The following is a 14820-nucleotide window of genomic DNA, read 5'->3' as shown; positions in this document are numbered from 1 at the left end:
AATTCTAACAAAAAGTATTTTTCATGCCTTTCAGTCAGTTTACCAAAAGACATACAAACAAATAGTACTCCACAGAAGACACATTTCATGGCTGTCATGTTATCTTTTTGGTAATACAAAGGCGCGTGCATACCAGGTCGTTTCCGTCGTGTCTGACTCTCTGCGACCCGGTGGACTGTAGCCTACCAGGCTCCCCAAGAGCCTCTGCTCTAGGCAAGAATACTGGAGTGGGTTGCCATTTCCTTCCTCAGGGGGTCTTCTTGACCCAGGGATGAACTCACATTTCTTACGTCTCCTACATTGGCAGGCCTGTTCTTTGCCACTGGCGCCACCTGGGAAGTCCCCAGTACAAAGGTGGTAAGCACTAACCATTACCTCATGTCACTCTTCTGCTTGTGGACAGCTATAATGTTTAAACCTTCTTGAGTTCTCTTATAAGACCTCGGGCACACATTCTGTGTGTTCATTTCACATCACCATTTTTTCTTCCCATCCTTGTTCTCCTTTTGTCTTATTTTTGACCCTGTTTTAAAATTATTTTCTCTTGCCATGTGTAGCATCTTTGAAAGACATTTGGAGATTCTGTTTTAGAACATGGTAGTATTTTGTTGTTCAGTCTCTCAGTCATGTCTGACTCTTTGCAACCCATGGACTGCAGCACTCCAGTCTTCCCTGACCTTCACCATCTCCTGGAGCTTGCTCAAACTCATGTCCATTCAGTCGGTGATGCCATCCAACCGTCTTGTCCTCTGTTATCCCCTTCTCCTCCTGCCTTCAGTTTTTCCCAGCATTGAGGTCTCTTCTAATGAATTGGCTCTTCACATCAGGTGGCCAAAGGATTGGAGCTTCAGCTTCAGCATCAGTCCTTCCAATGAATACTCAGGATTGATTGCCTTTAGGATTGACTGGTTTGATCTTCTTGCAGTCTAAGGGACTCTCTAGAGTCTTCTCCAGCACCACAACTCAAAAGCATCAGAACATGATCGTTTAAAGGGGAAAAAAAGAGACATATTTAGCCTGTTTATAGAGTACATAACTCTTCAGTCTTTGAGGATCGACAAGAAAAGAAGTAGAATGTTTTCAGTAATAGCCCAGCTCACTTCCTTGGGAACCATCCTGATTCCATTTTTGTTTGTTTGTTTAGTCTTGCGCCAACATTCATTGTTTGAAAGAATCTGTCTAGTGTCTCAGTGAGATTATAACCTGTTTAGGACATGTATTACATACTACTTCCATGTAGTATAAGCTCTAGCATACAGCCTACATATCATCTATAGAAAACAACTATATCATGATAACCTTAGCATCATGATAATCTCTTAGCATCTAGCAAGGTGTGGCAAGCAAGTATGTGTTCAGTTCTTATGGAGCCATTATTATTACTTACAACACTTGTGTTCTTGAGATGTGACAGTATCTGAAAATCCTAAATTTATTTCATTGATATTTTATGGTCATTCAGATAAATCACTAATTGGAGACAAGGCTCCTTTTTCTTAAAACCTGAACTTTCTCTGTAGTCAAAAAGATGAATGTGAGTGAGTTTGAACATGGCAGTTTTAAAGTTGTCATTCCCTGGTTAATTGGGATAAATATATTATACTATAACTTCCACTGCTCCGCTAACCAGAAATACTCTTAACAGGATTTACTAAAAAGAAAATGGAAAGGAGTAGCTTGAGAATATTTGGAATAAAGTCCTGAGATGGCACAGAGCAGAAGTACCGTCGCCCAAGGACAGAATTGATATCATGTGAACCACTGCCATAGAAACTAATTGATAATCAGGCAGTGTGTTCAGTTTTATGTCAAATAATTGATGATTCTTAAGATGTAAGAAGCAGACTAAGGGCTGGAATGATTGCTCAGATCTCGCCTATAAAGACAATACAATGTCGGAGCATCCTGTCAACTCTAGGTGTGCGACATGACCCTTGGTTTTTACTTTGTGGATTGTAGGTTAAATAAGAAGTAAAAACCATGATAGCCTTTAAATTTTACATTGTTATGAAGTAATAATATTAGAAAGGAGGAAAGAACTTCTAAAAGCATATATTGAATGTATGCTTTAAACATACAGTCCACAATCTCTTAAAATAGTTAGGTCACATAGCACTTGCTCTTTGTTCTTTGTTTCAGCTCATCGGAGGCCCCTGTCACACTTCTGTCATTAACAGTGTCTTTCTAGGGCAGTAATTTTCAAAGAAGAGACTGAGTTTGAAAATGTTCCTCCATCCCTTGAGCATTTCCTCCCACGAGTGGCTCAAGAAACTGCTCATGACTTCCCACTTTTGAACACAAATAACTAAAGGCCTTTGATATTCCATAAATAAGCTATGTACATTGGAATTATCTATCTTTATAATGCTAATAACAATACTAAGCATTTATTATTTAACGCTGATTTCTTAAAACTTTTTTGACTAAATATGTTGGTTTTAGAACATGTCAAAAAGATAAAATATAACCTCACTTTCTCTTTGCTTCTCTTTCTTTCTCTCTCTCTTTCTCCCTCTTTTTTCTCTTTCTCTTGCTTATATGCTACCAGTTGGAATTGTTTAATAAAAGAAAGAAAAAAGGAGAGAGAGCGTAAGCATTCATGTTTTAGGATTCTTGTATTTTTGTGTAAAGCTGTCTTTCTCTGATGAGGTACCTAATGCTTCTTGATAATGTGGAAGAGTGTTTAAAGTTGTCCTTAAGTTTGTATTAAAATGTTAGTAAGTGATCACCAAGTGAGGACAGACACGAGTTCGCTCGAGTTCAGTGGGTAAAAGGCACAATGTTAGTCTTGAATGTGCTGTTCAACATGGGTACAGTTTTAACCTCTTTGGGCTTAAATCTCCTGTTGAATGGGACGATAGGGGATGTGATCATCTCAGAGCTGCCCTTAGCTCTAGATTGTTTTCAGTTTACTTTAACCCTGACATATGGAAAGTAGATTCAACTTGTAGATATACCATGAAATATAGTCTCTTGGCAAATCAAGGCTATACACTTTTGTGTATGTAGACACGTACTTTATAATTAGATGACATTGAATGTGATAAATGGAGGTCACCACTCAGGTTAATTCAGATACAAAAACTCCCTTTCTTTCACCCTAGGAAGCAGTTGTTTTAACCTTATCTGTGTAGCCATAGAGAAAAGCTGAGAGTATTTGGGTTTATCTGATGGGAAGTTCTTGGCAGTTAATACCAAGGGGTTTTTCCATAGCTCTTTTTGTTGTTTTTGCTTTTTGGTTTGTAGAGGAGTTGAGTTCAACTTAGGGGCAGAACTTCCCTTCAGCTCTCAGTGGAGATCACTCTTCTTTGCAGTGACAGTAGCTTTAAAAACCTCAGGTTCAATACTTTCATCAATAGTAATGCATGTAATAGTACAAATGGGAATTCTATTTTGAAGATAATTTGCATTCCTTTGTCATTTTAATCCCAATCTGTATTTCTGTGATAGCTAGTATCAGTTCAGTTCAGTTCAGTTCAGTGACTCAGTCATGTCCGAATCTTTGCAACCCTATGGACTGCAGCACGCCAGGCCTCCCTGTCCATCACCAACTCGCAGAGTTTACTCAAACTCATGTCCATTGAGCCAGTGATGCCATACAGCCATCTCATCCTCTGGGATGCGATACAAATTTCATACTGTGATATTCAAGGCCTTGCATGTTCTGGACTCTGCTTTCATCTTAGGCCATTCTCTGTTGCCTTCCCCTTGCTTTAATTGTGCTGGTCTTCTTCCATCAACATGTCCAGCATACTTCTGTCTTCAGATGCTTGCCCTTGCTGTTCTCCCTGCCTGGAGTCTTCCTCCACATCTTTGAGTGGAAATTATAGAGAGTGAGGAGTTATTATAACTCATGCCTTAGTCCCCGAGGTACCTCTTCACTGAGCCTTTTGCTTACCACTCAAGTTCATATCTCTGCTGCCATAATTTTTTGTCACGTCAATTTTTGCATTTTCTTCAGAACGGCTATCATTATCTGATATTATCTTATTTATTTATTTTTGTTTAATTTGCCTGTCTTTCTGAATTATAATAATGCCATGAGAGCAGGGCCTTTGTATTCCATAGTAAATATTTGCCTGAAAACCATTTGAGCTCAAGAAATAAGTCATGAATTACAGCCTAATGATTGAAGCATTTTATTTATTTATTAGTTTATATTTGTTTAGTATCTCTGGCTGCCTCAAGCCTCAGCTGTAGCACGTGGAATCTTTGCTGCAGTACACAGGCTTCTCCCTCGTTGTGGCTCACGGGCTCTCTACTTGGGGTGTGTGGACTGCCTGCTCTGTGGCCTGTGGGGTCTTAGTTCCTTCACCAGGGATCAAAGCCACGTCCCCTACATTGGGAGACAGATTGTTAACAATGGACCACCAGGAAAGTAGTGATTGTATTTTAAACTAAATTATCAGAAACTTCTAGGTTTGGTTTACAAGCAGTTCATTTGTGGTTAATTTTAAGTTCTCACTTGCAATGTTATGAAGAATAATTGATGCATTGCTTCTAGGTGGACAATAAACATCATTGGAATGGCCTATTAATCCTATATTCACTATCATCTATATATATCTAAGCCAATAGGGAAACGCATCGTTACCATGCTATCTTGAAACGAGCCTAGCCTGCAGTTAAGTTGTCGTTGTTTCAGACAAGAAGCTATTCACATTTTGCCACACATGTAGATGTAGCAGGCAACTGTTTTTTCCTAAGCCCAGTTCTCAGTGGACCGTGCGTGGCACTGATCCTCACTCCTGGGTTGTCATACTGCCTGATATTTCCCTAAGGCCGATGGCTTTCAGACACACGAAGATTAGCACTTGTCAGTGAGCAAGATTTACTGGTTGTTAGGAAGCATGGAGAAAAGTCTTAATGAAAGAAGCCAGAGAAGTAATAAGACTTTATTGATGGGCCAACGAGTGGGGTAATGGTTGGAAATATTTAGAACTTAGGTTCCCTGGGAGGTGTAATCTTTGGTGAGGGGCTCCAGTAAGAGAAAGGGGATGGTGGTGCATGGTCTGAATAAACACGCTGGAATAAAGGCCAAATAAAGCCTCTGTGGTGGCAACTGAAGAGGTACAAGTTTCTGAAAACAAGTTTTACCCGCTTCACAACTTGACGTAAGCTTGCTCTTATTTTTTGCCTTTTGTCCTCAGTAAATGCTCTAACTGTAACACAGTAATGTAATTTAGTGCCTTCTTAATGTAGATAGTATGCTCCCTGGCTGGTAAGTTCAAAGTCCACGAGAACCTCTGTGTTTCATTCCTCATTCTTTCAAGGGTGTTTATAAGCCTAATTGAAATTTTGGCACAGAGTAGCAAGGCATCTTCCAACGATAAGACAGAAGGCATTGCTTGTTCATCCCTAATAAACATTTAAGGAGAGCTTGGTTTGCCAAAGAGCATTCAACTTGCCTGCTCTCCCTCCCGTATCCCCAGAAATCTTATTCAAGATTTCTTTCCAAATGGTAACTAGAGTAAATAATCAGGATAAATTACAGTAGTTAATTTTATCCATTCACCTTTAAAAGTAGAAATGAAAATTTATCATTGTAATTAACTTTTGTTTGTATATATAGTGGAAAATTTATAACCTGGTGTGCCCAAGTAGAAAATCATTGTTGTTCAATCACTCAGTCATGTCCGACTCTTTGTGACGCTATGGACTGCAGCACTCCAGGCTTCCCTGTCCTTCTCCACCTCCCGGAGTTTACTCAAACTCATGTCCATTGAGTCGGTGATGCCATCCAGCCATCTCATCTTCTGTCATCCCCTTCTCCTCCTGCCTTCAATCTTTCCAAGCATCAGTAAAGTGAAAGTCGTTCAGTCATGGCCGACTCTGCAACCCCACGGACTATACAGTCCATGGAATTCTCCAGGCCAGAATACTGGAGTGGATAGCCTTTCCCATCTCCAGGGGATCTTCCCAACCCAGGGTTCTAACCCAGGTCACCCACATTGCAGGTGGATTCTTTACTATCTGAGCCACAAGGGAAGCCCTTCCCAGCATCAGAGTCTTTTCTAATGAGTTGGCTTGTCCCATCAGGTGGCCAAAGTATTGGAGCTTCAACCTCAGCATCAGTCCTTCCAAAGAATATTCAGAATTGATTTTCTTTAGGATTGACTGGTTTCGTCTCCTTGCAGTCCAAGTAGAAGGTGGGCTACCTTCATATCTGTTAAAATCCTCCTTCTCCCAAAAGAGACAAGGGTGGGGGGTCTTTAATACTGATTTCCATTTACTTCCATTTTCTGCTTCTTCATTAGTATCACTAGTTCACACTCAACTAGTATAAGAGTGCATAAATTATTATTTCAGATCAAAACTAGTCTATAAATAGGAAAATAACAGTCTGTGTCAATACGAAGTCCAGGCTTGTTCATCTTACTTCAGTTTGATCTTGGCATTTTTCATTTGCTAACTTCCACTCCCTTTCCCCACCTGCTCCCCCATCCCTGCTTGCAGCCAATGAGCTTGTACCAGGAAATGTTTTTTGGCCTGTGACAGTATGCCTCAGATGCTACTCTAGGATGTGGAGGATACACAAGGGAAAGCTGGAGGCACAGGCGTTTTCTCAGAAATACTCATAAATTGGCGGAGAAGACAGACTGGCCCAGGGTGGCCTGCAGTGTTCTGTGATCTGGTGAGACAGTGTAGGATCACAGTCCTCCAGGAGTTGGAAGAAGGTCCTTAAAGTCCACAGTGGAATGTTATTCAGCCCTAAAAAAGAATGAAATAATACCATTTGCTGCAACATGGATGGACCTAGAGATTATCACACCAAGTGAAGTAAGCCAGACACAGACTAATCCCGTATAATATTACTTATATGCAGAATCTAAACAATAGTCCAAACAAACTTATTACAAAACAGAAATAGACCCACAGACTTAGAAAACAAACTTGTGGTTACCAAAATGGAAAAGGTGGGGTAAATTAGGAGCTTGGGATTAACACATACACACTCATACATATAAAATAGATAACCAACAAGGATCTACTGTATAGCATAGGGAACTAACTCAATGTTTTGTAATAACCTGTAAGGGGAAAGAATGTGAAAAAGAATGTTTGGGTCTGTATGTGTGTGTGTGGGTCTAATTGAATCACTGTGCTGTACATTTGAAACCACCACAACATTATAAATCAACTATACTTCAATAAAACAAAACAAGACACCTTACACTTGGGAATATTAGGGAAAGCTTACCTAGGAGGTGGCACTTGGGCTGAGGTTTAAAGGATACGTGAGAGACGTTTAGATAGAGAATTGAATGGGTAAACTGGGGAAAGATAAGTTTGGAAGAGGTCACAGCGTGATCTAGGGCTTGGAAGTCATGCTGTGTGGTAAAGAGGAGACTTCCTGTGGGGGAGTCGCAGCAGACAAGGTCATTAGCAGCTTGGGAGGGGCCCCTTCCTTAAGGAACTTGGGATGGTATGCTAAAGATAGGTCTTTCATATTGAAGGTTGTGGAGAGATGATACAAGCTGGAAATTAACATACTCATCTTTTAATTTGTAGAGACCATCCTGACAGTTGTGTGGGAAATTAAATATGAGAGGATTTCAGTACTGGGGCTGAGAGATGTGTAAGGTAGACGTTGCTGTCATCTTGGAAAGAGGTGATGGGATGCTTGCTAAGGCCGTGGAGACTGTGGATTGGATGTGGAAGGTGAGGAGGCTGCAGGCTGGGGTCATGGAGCAGCAGGGTGAATTTGGTGCCCTTCTCTGAGAGGAGACAAACGGAGAGTAGCGTAGACTGGACCCTGTCTTGAGGATGTGTTTTGAGGTGCCTATGGGAATGGGGCAGACACTTGGTTTACAGAGAGGGCGTTTAGCAGAAATGTCTGAGCTGCAGAAAAGATTTATAAGTCATGGGCTTCCCAGGTGGCTCAGATGGTAAAGTGTCTGCCTGCAGTGCAGGAGACCCAGGTTCAATCCCTGGGTTGGGAAGATCCCCTGGAGAAGGAAATGGAAACCCACTCCAGTGCTCTTGCCTGGAAAATCCCATGGATGGAGGAGCCTGGTAGGCTGCAGTCCATGGGGTTGCAAAGAGTCAAACACGACTGAGGGACTTCACTTTCACTTTCTTTCTTCTTATAATGTTTGAGGCGTGAAACTACACTAGGTCATCCATGGATAGGATGTAGTTTTATCTTGCAATGTGAGTAAAAGTAAGTTAGTTGAGTCTGTCTGCTTCCTTTACTCTGCAAGGGCATTCTTGAAAGCTGATGAGGTGAAAAGGCCTTTGAAGATGACCTGAAGATATACCAAGATGATCTCATGATGGTAGGCTTAGCAGGGATGGGGTAGAGTTTTCAGGTACTGAGTTCATTAGCTTTGTGTCTTTATGTTGGTATATGCAAAGCTGTTTTTCTCCTGATGGTTGTAACATTCAGCTTTATCATATTCCTAAATTATCTGACAATGCATTTTCTCATCCAGCACTTTCAGGTTCATTAATTTTTAGAATCATTAAAGTATGCCTTGACTCTAGTCATACACTGGACTGTGTTAGGAATTACTAAAACTAGAAAGTTACAAACAGGATGCAACTGTCTGCAGTCACAGTCATGGGGCTTGTTTCATAAGGCTCCGGTTTGGAGACGTGGGCTATATTGAGATAAGTCAGGTTTTACCAGCAGCATCTGTCTTCTTGTTTGTCAAAACTAGGCATCTGGGGTGGGTGCAAACTTTTGTTCTCCACGAAATATACTATCTCTTAATTTTTTTAAGAGGGAGCAGAAGACGAGAGAAGCAAGAGATTTTTTTCCCGTGTCTTTTCAGGTGTCTCCTAACAGCGTTACTGCTCTGTGTTGTATCAGGTTCTATGTGACATCTTGAATGCTCTAGAATCTGCAGGTCTCAGGCTGTCTCCTGCTGTCAGTAAGGAAAGTAATTACAAGCTTGATTTTCTGGAAAAGAATCTTAACATCCTTTTACCCAGTTATATGAACTGAATGTAATTCAGGCCATAGCCTGAGGGTAAACCCCAAAGAGGTCAGATGTTAATGATTTATTAAATGATTGTGTTTTCTATTGGGACTTCCTTTTCACAGATAAGGAAAAATGTATTTTTTTTTTAATGTTTGTCGTGTGTAGTAAAGAAGAATTTCTCTAGTATTGACGTATCCCTCATATTTCACATGATATAAGACCTCACAGAAAAGGCTGAGTGAGGTTCTTTGCTTCATTGGGTAAGAAAAGTTTTTGACAGCTGTACAGTGTGGTAAACTAGCTCATAGTTTATGACCAGATCTGGCTTTGGAAAAGACCAGGAACGAGAGTTATAACATATGGAACTTATTTGAGAAGTAATTCTTAGCTATGACTAAGAGCCTGTGCTCAGATGTCTGGGAAAGTTTAAAAGAAAATGTTTGCAAAATAAATCATATCTCTTGCTTGCTAAATTGTAGGACCTAGATAACTTTTGGGTACTCATGGACTTCTGTAATTCTGTATTAAAGCTCTGAAGGTTTCTCTTTTAATCCATTTTTTTTTCCTGGTTTTATTTTTAACAACACCGTGATTCAGTTTGTTGGTTTATTCAATTAGGGAATTATTTATTTCAAAAGATTATCTTCCCTTCCCCCAGCCCCCAGAGATCCTTAAAATATTCACATACAAGCAGTTGCTACAGTGGTAGTTATAGGAAAGATACTCTGGGTGTGTATGAGCTTCTGGTGCTCTTTTTTTTTTTCTGAACTGTACAAGTCCCAGTTACAATGTTTCCTGTATTTATTTATATCAAGATAGTATGTGACATAAACATCCCAAGTAAGTGTTGTACCAGGGAAAGTGAACTAGGAAGAGGCAGTACTATTGTGGTTATGTTTCTGAATGAATACTCCTTTTTTCTCATTTCCTAAACTTTAGTTGGGTAGAATTATGTGGGAGAAATGCTCCTATTTTAAGTTAAAAATTGCAATAATCTCTTCCTAATCTTCCCTGTGTCTATGCTGATTCTTATCTCACCATTATTACATTATTATAACTTAGCATTTCAAGAGCCAAGAAAATCTTTATTATTCAACTTAGCTTGACCTTTTATCACACACAGTTAAATATGACATCAGCGCAACAAATTATTTGGGGATGCAATAGAAAGCATGTTTCATTTTCCAAAAAAGATATGGAATAGAGAAAATAATGTATGTACATTTCAGCATTTATAAATTAGTAAACAGGAAAATAATCATCTTATCACTGTAATACTATAGTCCTTTTTTCAGGTTTTCTTTTGTTTAGTGATAGCCTTCTCATATTTCATATAACTTTGTTTGGGGGCAAGACTTATTTTTGGTCATGCAGTATATTCTTATTGTCTGAGAGTGTGCAATGTGGTATATATAGTTAGACTACTTGGGTTCATGGTGTGGTCCTGGCACATACCAGCTATTTGTGACTTTACTTGAGTTACTTAGTCTCTCTGGATCTCAGTTTCCTTAACTACAAAATGGGAATAATAATAGTACTTTCTTTAGGAAGCTATCGTGAGGACTGAAGGAGAATCCCCTGGGCCCATAGTCAGTGTTACTGAACTACGTACATGTATATGTAGAATGAATTTTCCCAGCCTTTGTCTGATGGTTCTGTTACTGAACTACTATACGTGTGTACTGTAGAATGCATTTTCCCAGCCTTTGTCCGATGGTTCTGTTATGGAACTACTGTACATGGGTACTGTAGAATGCATTTTTCCAGCCTTTGTCTGATGGTTCTGTTACTGAACTACTGTACGTGTGTACTGTAGAATGCATTTTCCCAGCCCTTGTCCGATGGTTCTGTTAGGGAACTACCGTACGTGTGTACTGTAGAATACATTTTCCCAGCCTTTGTCCGATGGTTCTGTTACTGAACTACTGTATGTGTGTAGCATAGAATGCATTTTCCCAGCCTTTGTCCGATGGTTCTGTTACGGAACTACTGGACGTGTGTACTGTAGAACGCATTTTCCCAGCCCTTGTCCGATGGTTCTGTTACAGAACTACTGTACGTGGGTACTGTAGAATGCATTTTCCCAGCCTTTGTCTGACGGTTCTGCTACTGAACTACCGTACGTGTGTACTGTAGAATGCATTTTCCCAGCCTTTGTCTGATGGTTCTGTTACGGAACTACTGTACGTGTGTACTGTAGAATGCATTTTCCCAGCCTTTGTCCGATGGTTCTGTTACGGAACTACCGTACATGTGTACTGTAGAATGCATTTTCCCAGCCTTTGTCCGATGGTTCTGTTACGGAACTACCGTACATGTGTACTGTAGAATGCATTTTCCCAGCCTTTGTCTGATGGTTCTGTTACGGAACTACTGTACGTGTGTACTGTAGAATGCATTTTCCCAGCCTTTGTCTGATGGTTCTGTTACTGAACTACTGTATGTGTGTGGCATAGAATGCATTTTCCCAGCCTTTGTCCGATGGTTCTGTTACTGAACTACTGTACATGTGTACTGTAGAATGCATTTTCCCAGCCTTTGTCTGATGGTTCTGTCACAGAACTACTGTACGTGTGTAGCATAGAATGCATTTTCCCAGCCTTTGTCTGATGGTTCTGTTACTGAACTACTGTATGTGTGTACTGCAGAATGCATTTTCCCAGCCTTTGTCCGATGGCTCTGACCTGCTTGCTTTCCTCCTCCATGCTTTCAGCCTGTGTTCCGTAGGTAACTCCCCTGCTCAAAGCCCTGTTCTGGTTTCCAGCTAAAATCTTACAGAGCCATGTGATTTTCCTTCTCAAGTTTTCAGTTCATCACAACAGTGTAGCCAGCCTTAAGGATGGAGGAGCAGAAAGAATTTGGATGGTGGTGTGCATATCTTATTTCAGGGAGTTACTGCTCCTTCCATTTTAACCCACTATGGCAGTTTGTATGATAATAATCTTCCCTCTGTGGCATTTTGACTTGAAGCATAATATTGCTTTATTTTTTTGCAAAACTGATTTATAAGTGAAGACCTTTGTGTGAATGTAGTAGAAGTCATTGTAAATTAATGGTTGTTTTTTTTTGTGACTGAATTTTTTTCTAAAGATAATATTGATTAGCTTAGTTTCAGATTGCTACCTGTATCATTATAGATTGCTACCTATGTTATATAGCATATATCAAAAGTATATTTTATAAAATACTTTTCTTATTTTCAGAAATACTTAGTTTCCTATAGGCAGGTTGTCATCCACAGTAATATTATGAGGAACAGTGTTTGTTACAGTAATTCATGCAGGTACCAACTATGGCTACTGTAAATAACTTTACTAATTTAGCAGTAGTGTGTTGAATTTCCACTATGGCAAAAGCACTTTGCTAGGCAATGACTATTCAAGAATCAGTAAGACATTATCTCTACCTTTACAGGGCCGGAAGGTAGGTGTGTGAATAACCTGCAGCCATGAGTGCTGTCGTTCTTCCTGGCAAGAGATGTTTAGAGCCAACATCTTGTGATCAGCCTGCAGTGTCCAGGTTTAGCTTCAAAATCGATTAAATCAGCACTACAGAAACTTCCTGTCACTAGGGAAGCCAGGAAATACAAAATCCTTGTTTTGTGTAAAAGTAAGTTTAAGTGTAGGGAAGTACAACTGAGTTCAAACTTTTAGGTGCTGAGAAAGACATACTAAGTTGGTACTGTTTTAAGCCCACAGATACATGTTTTAAAGAGATGCTTTAATAACTAGATGAAAGGACTCTTGTATAGTTAGCGTTCTTTACCGTTGTTTATGGTTTAGTATTAGTGCCTTCCCAATACACGGTTAGCTCTGAAGCAGTGAGGTGTGGTTAAAAAGTAAACTGCCAGCTCTTGGGGAGCGCTGTGTGTGTGCGTGTGTATAAACCCTGGTGTGTAATGCTGGCCTATTTCCGAGGTGTAGAAATCTTTACCTCAGCTGAATTTGGCCCAAGTTGCTGAATGTAGGCTGGGAAGAGATGCCCCATAGTGACCCCGGGCGCCACTGTGGGCCTTCCCAGCACCCCCGCCCAGCACAGCACTCACCCCCGCCCACCTTCCTGAGCTTGCTCAGTTGCTACTTGTTTTGGTTAGGTCAGTCTCAGCTTTGTTTAGATGAATCTCTGTCCAGAGAAAAACTCCTTCCTCCCTCTGTCCTCTGTCCTGGCCTTCTCTTCTCTTCCAACCCTCCTGTGATTGCAAAAGCTGCAATGAGAAATTTAAGGAATTGCATATACATTGGAATATCTTAAATCTTTCTTAAGGGTCTGACAGTCTGCCATTACATAAATATGGAGCAATTATGATTAAAATACATTAAGATCCAGCTACTAAAATATAACTGTCATAAATTAACTGACTTTGTTTAATGAATTTTCATTTCTTTTATAAATTTTTATAAACTTCTATTGGAATTTTCCTTGAATTCACAAACACGCCTTTTAAAAAAACACATGATTCTAATTTCTCTCTCAAAAGATGTTTTTCGTAGTGACTACTTAGAAGGGCAGAGGAAAATTAGCAAGAAGAAGTAGCATTAAAAGAGGAGGAGGTGATAGACATGGAGTTACATAAATTATCAATTTGTTGAGGCTCCTTCCCCCTGATCCCTTACTTGAAGCAACTTTGACTTCTCTAAACTCTGGGATAAAACCTGGAAAAAAAAAAATCTTCCTTGTGGCTATAATTGGTGCAGCTCGAGATATACAGGGTTACTGATTTTTAAAGTAGGGGAGAGGGGGAGAGGTATGTCTGCATCAGCAGGAGGACACTGATATACACGGGAAAACTGTGTTATAGGAAAATCTTTGGTCATCTCTTATAGGCTTGAGAAACATGAGGGCATCATAGAACTTTAATGCCAATGCCACTGGAGATACACAAATTGAGGGGATGATGGGGTTTCCTCAGAATGTCCAAAGGTAGAGGACTGCAGAAGTAACTCCACCAGTTTCTGTGCATAATGTTTTCACCTAGTGGGGAGTGCAGAGTAGTTATTTAATACCTTGTAACAACTGAGGTGGCAGTATTTCTTGCATTATTTGGAGACTGTGTTCTAAAAGGTAGGTTTAACCTCAACATTTTCCTTGTATGACCTTTGAGGTAATGTGGTCATATATTCTATAGGAGTGTTTTCCTAAGTGCATACTTTTTGGTCAAAATCAAAAGGAAAGTATTTGTTACAATGAACATATGTGCAAGATGTTTGGAGTAATTGTTTTAAGTAATTTTTAAGATGTCAGTTTTAATTGTATCCTTCATATATCTGTTATTTAAAGTTGAAATATAGTTTGACCTTTTCTGCTGTTTTTTTAAGCCTCCATTATGGGCTTCCCTGATAGCTCAGTTGGTAAAGAATCCGCCTGCAATGCAGGAGACAACAGTTTAATTCCTGGGTCAGGAAGATCCCCTGGAGAAGGGAAAGGCTAACCCACTCCAGTATTCTGGCCTGGAGAATCCCATGGAGGGTATAGTCCATGGAGTTGCAAAGAGTTAGACACGACTGAGTGACTTTCACATGATAGTTATAAATGTGGTAATTAGGATGGCAATAAGTAGACACAAGTTTGTGAGGAGGCATATGTTATGGTTAGACCTGTTGTTTACAGATGTTTTCTACAGTGCTTGAAAACTTTAAAAGTATCTTTGGTTTAATCTGCCGTTAGAGATTGCTGGATAAGAAAGAATAAAGCAAAAGTAGTTTAAGAGCAACAAAAAAAATCTAAGAAAAATAACTTACCTTTCTAGTCCAGATAAATCAATATTCAGAGAATTTCATTTGGTACAACCTAGAGTTGTGCACTATTAGATCACAGTGGATTGTATGAAATTTTGCAATTTACCCCTCTCTTCCACTTTCTCAGCTATGCTATGAAAATGGTCAATTTCTTCTTG

At 39.8% G+C, this 14820-nt stretch overlaps 1 protein-coding gene and 1 non-coding gene across 2 annotated transcripts in view; both read left to right on the top strand.

Annotated features, from left to right (window-relative positions):
• ARHGAP42 (Rho GTPase activating protein 42) overlaps positions 1-14820 on the top strand; it is a 318656-nt gene that overhangs the window by 154353 nt on the left and 149483 nt on the right. The gene's annotated exons all lie outside the window — the stretch shown is intronic.
• On the top strand, positions 7872-7943 carry TRNAC-GCA. The gene has a single exon. It is a non-coding gene; the product is annotated as a tRNA-Cys (tRNA).

Source organism: Cervus canadensis, chromosome 11, assembly GCF_019320065.1.
Source record: "Cervus canadensis isolate Bull #8, Minnesota chromosome 11, ASM1932006v1, whole genome shotgun sequence".
NCBI classification, from domain to species: Eukaryota; Metazoa; Chordata; class Mammalia; order Artiodactyla; family Cervidae; genus Cervus; species Cervus canadensis.
The sequence above is the reverse complement of the archived record's forward strand: the minus strand, read 5'-3'. Positions and strand labels throughout refer to the sequence as shown.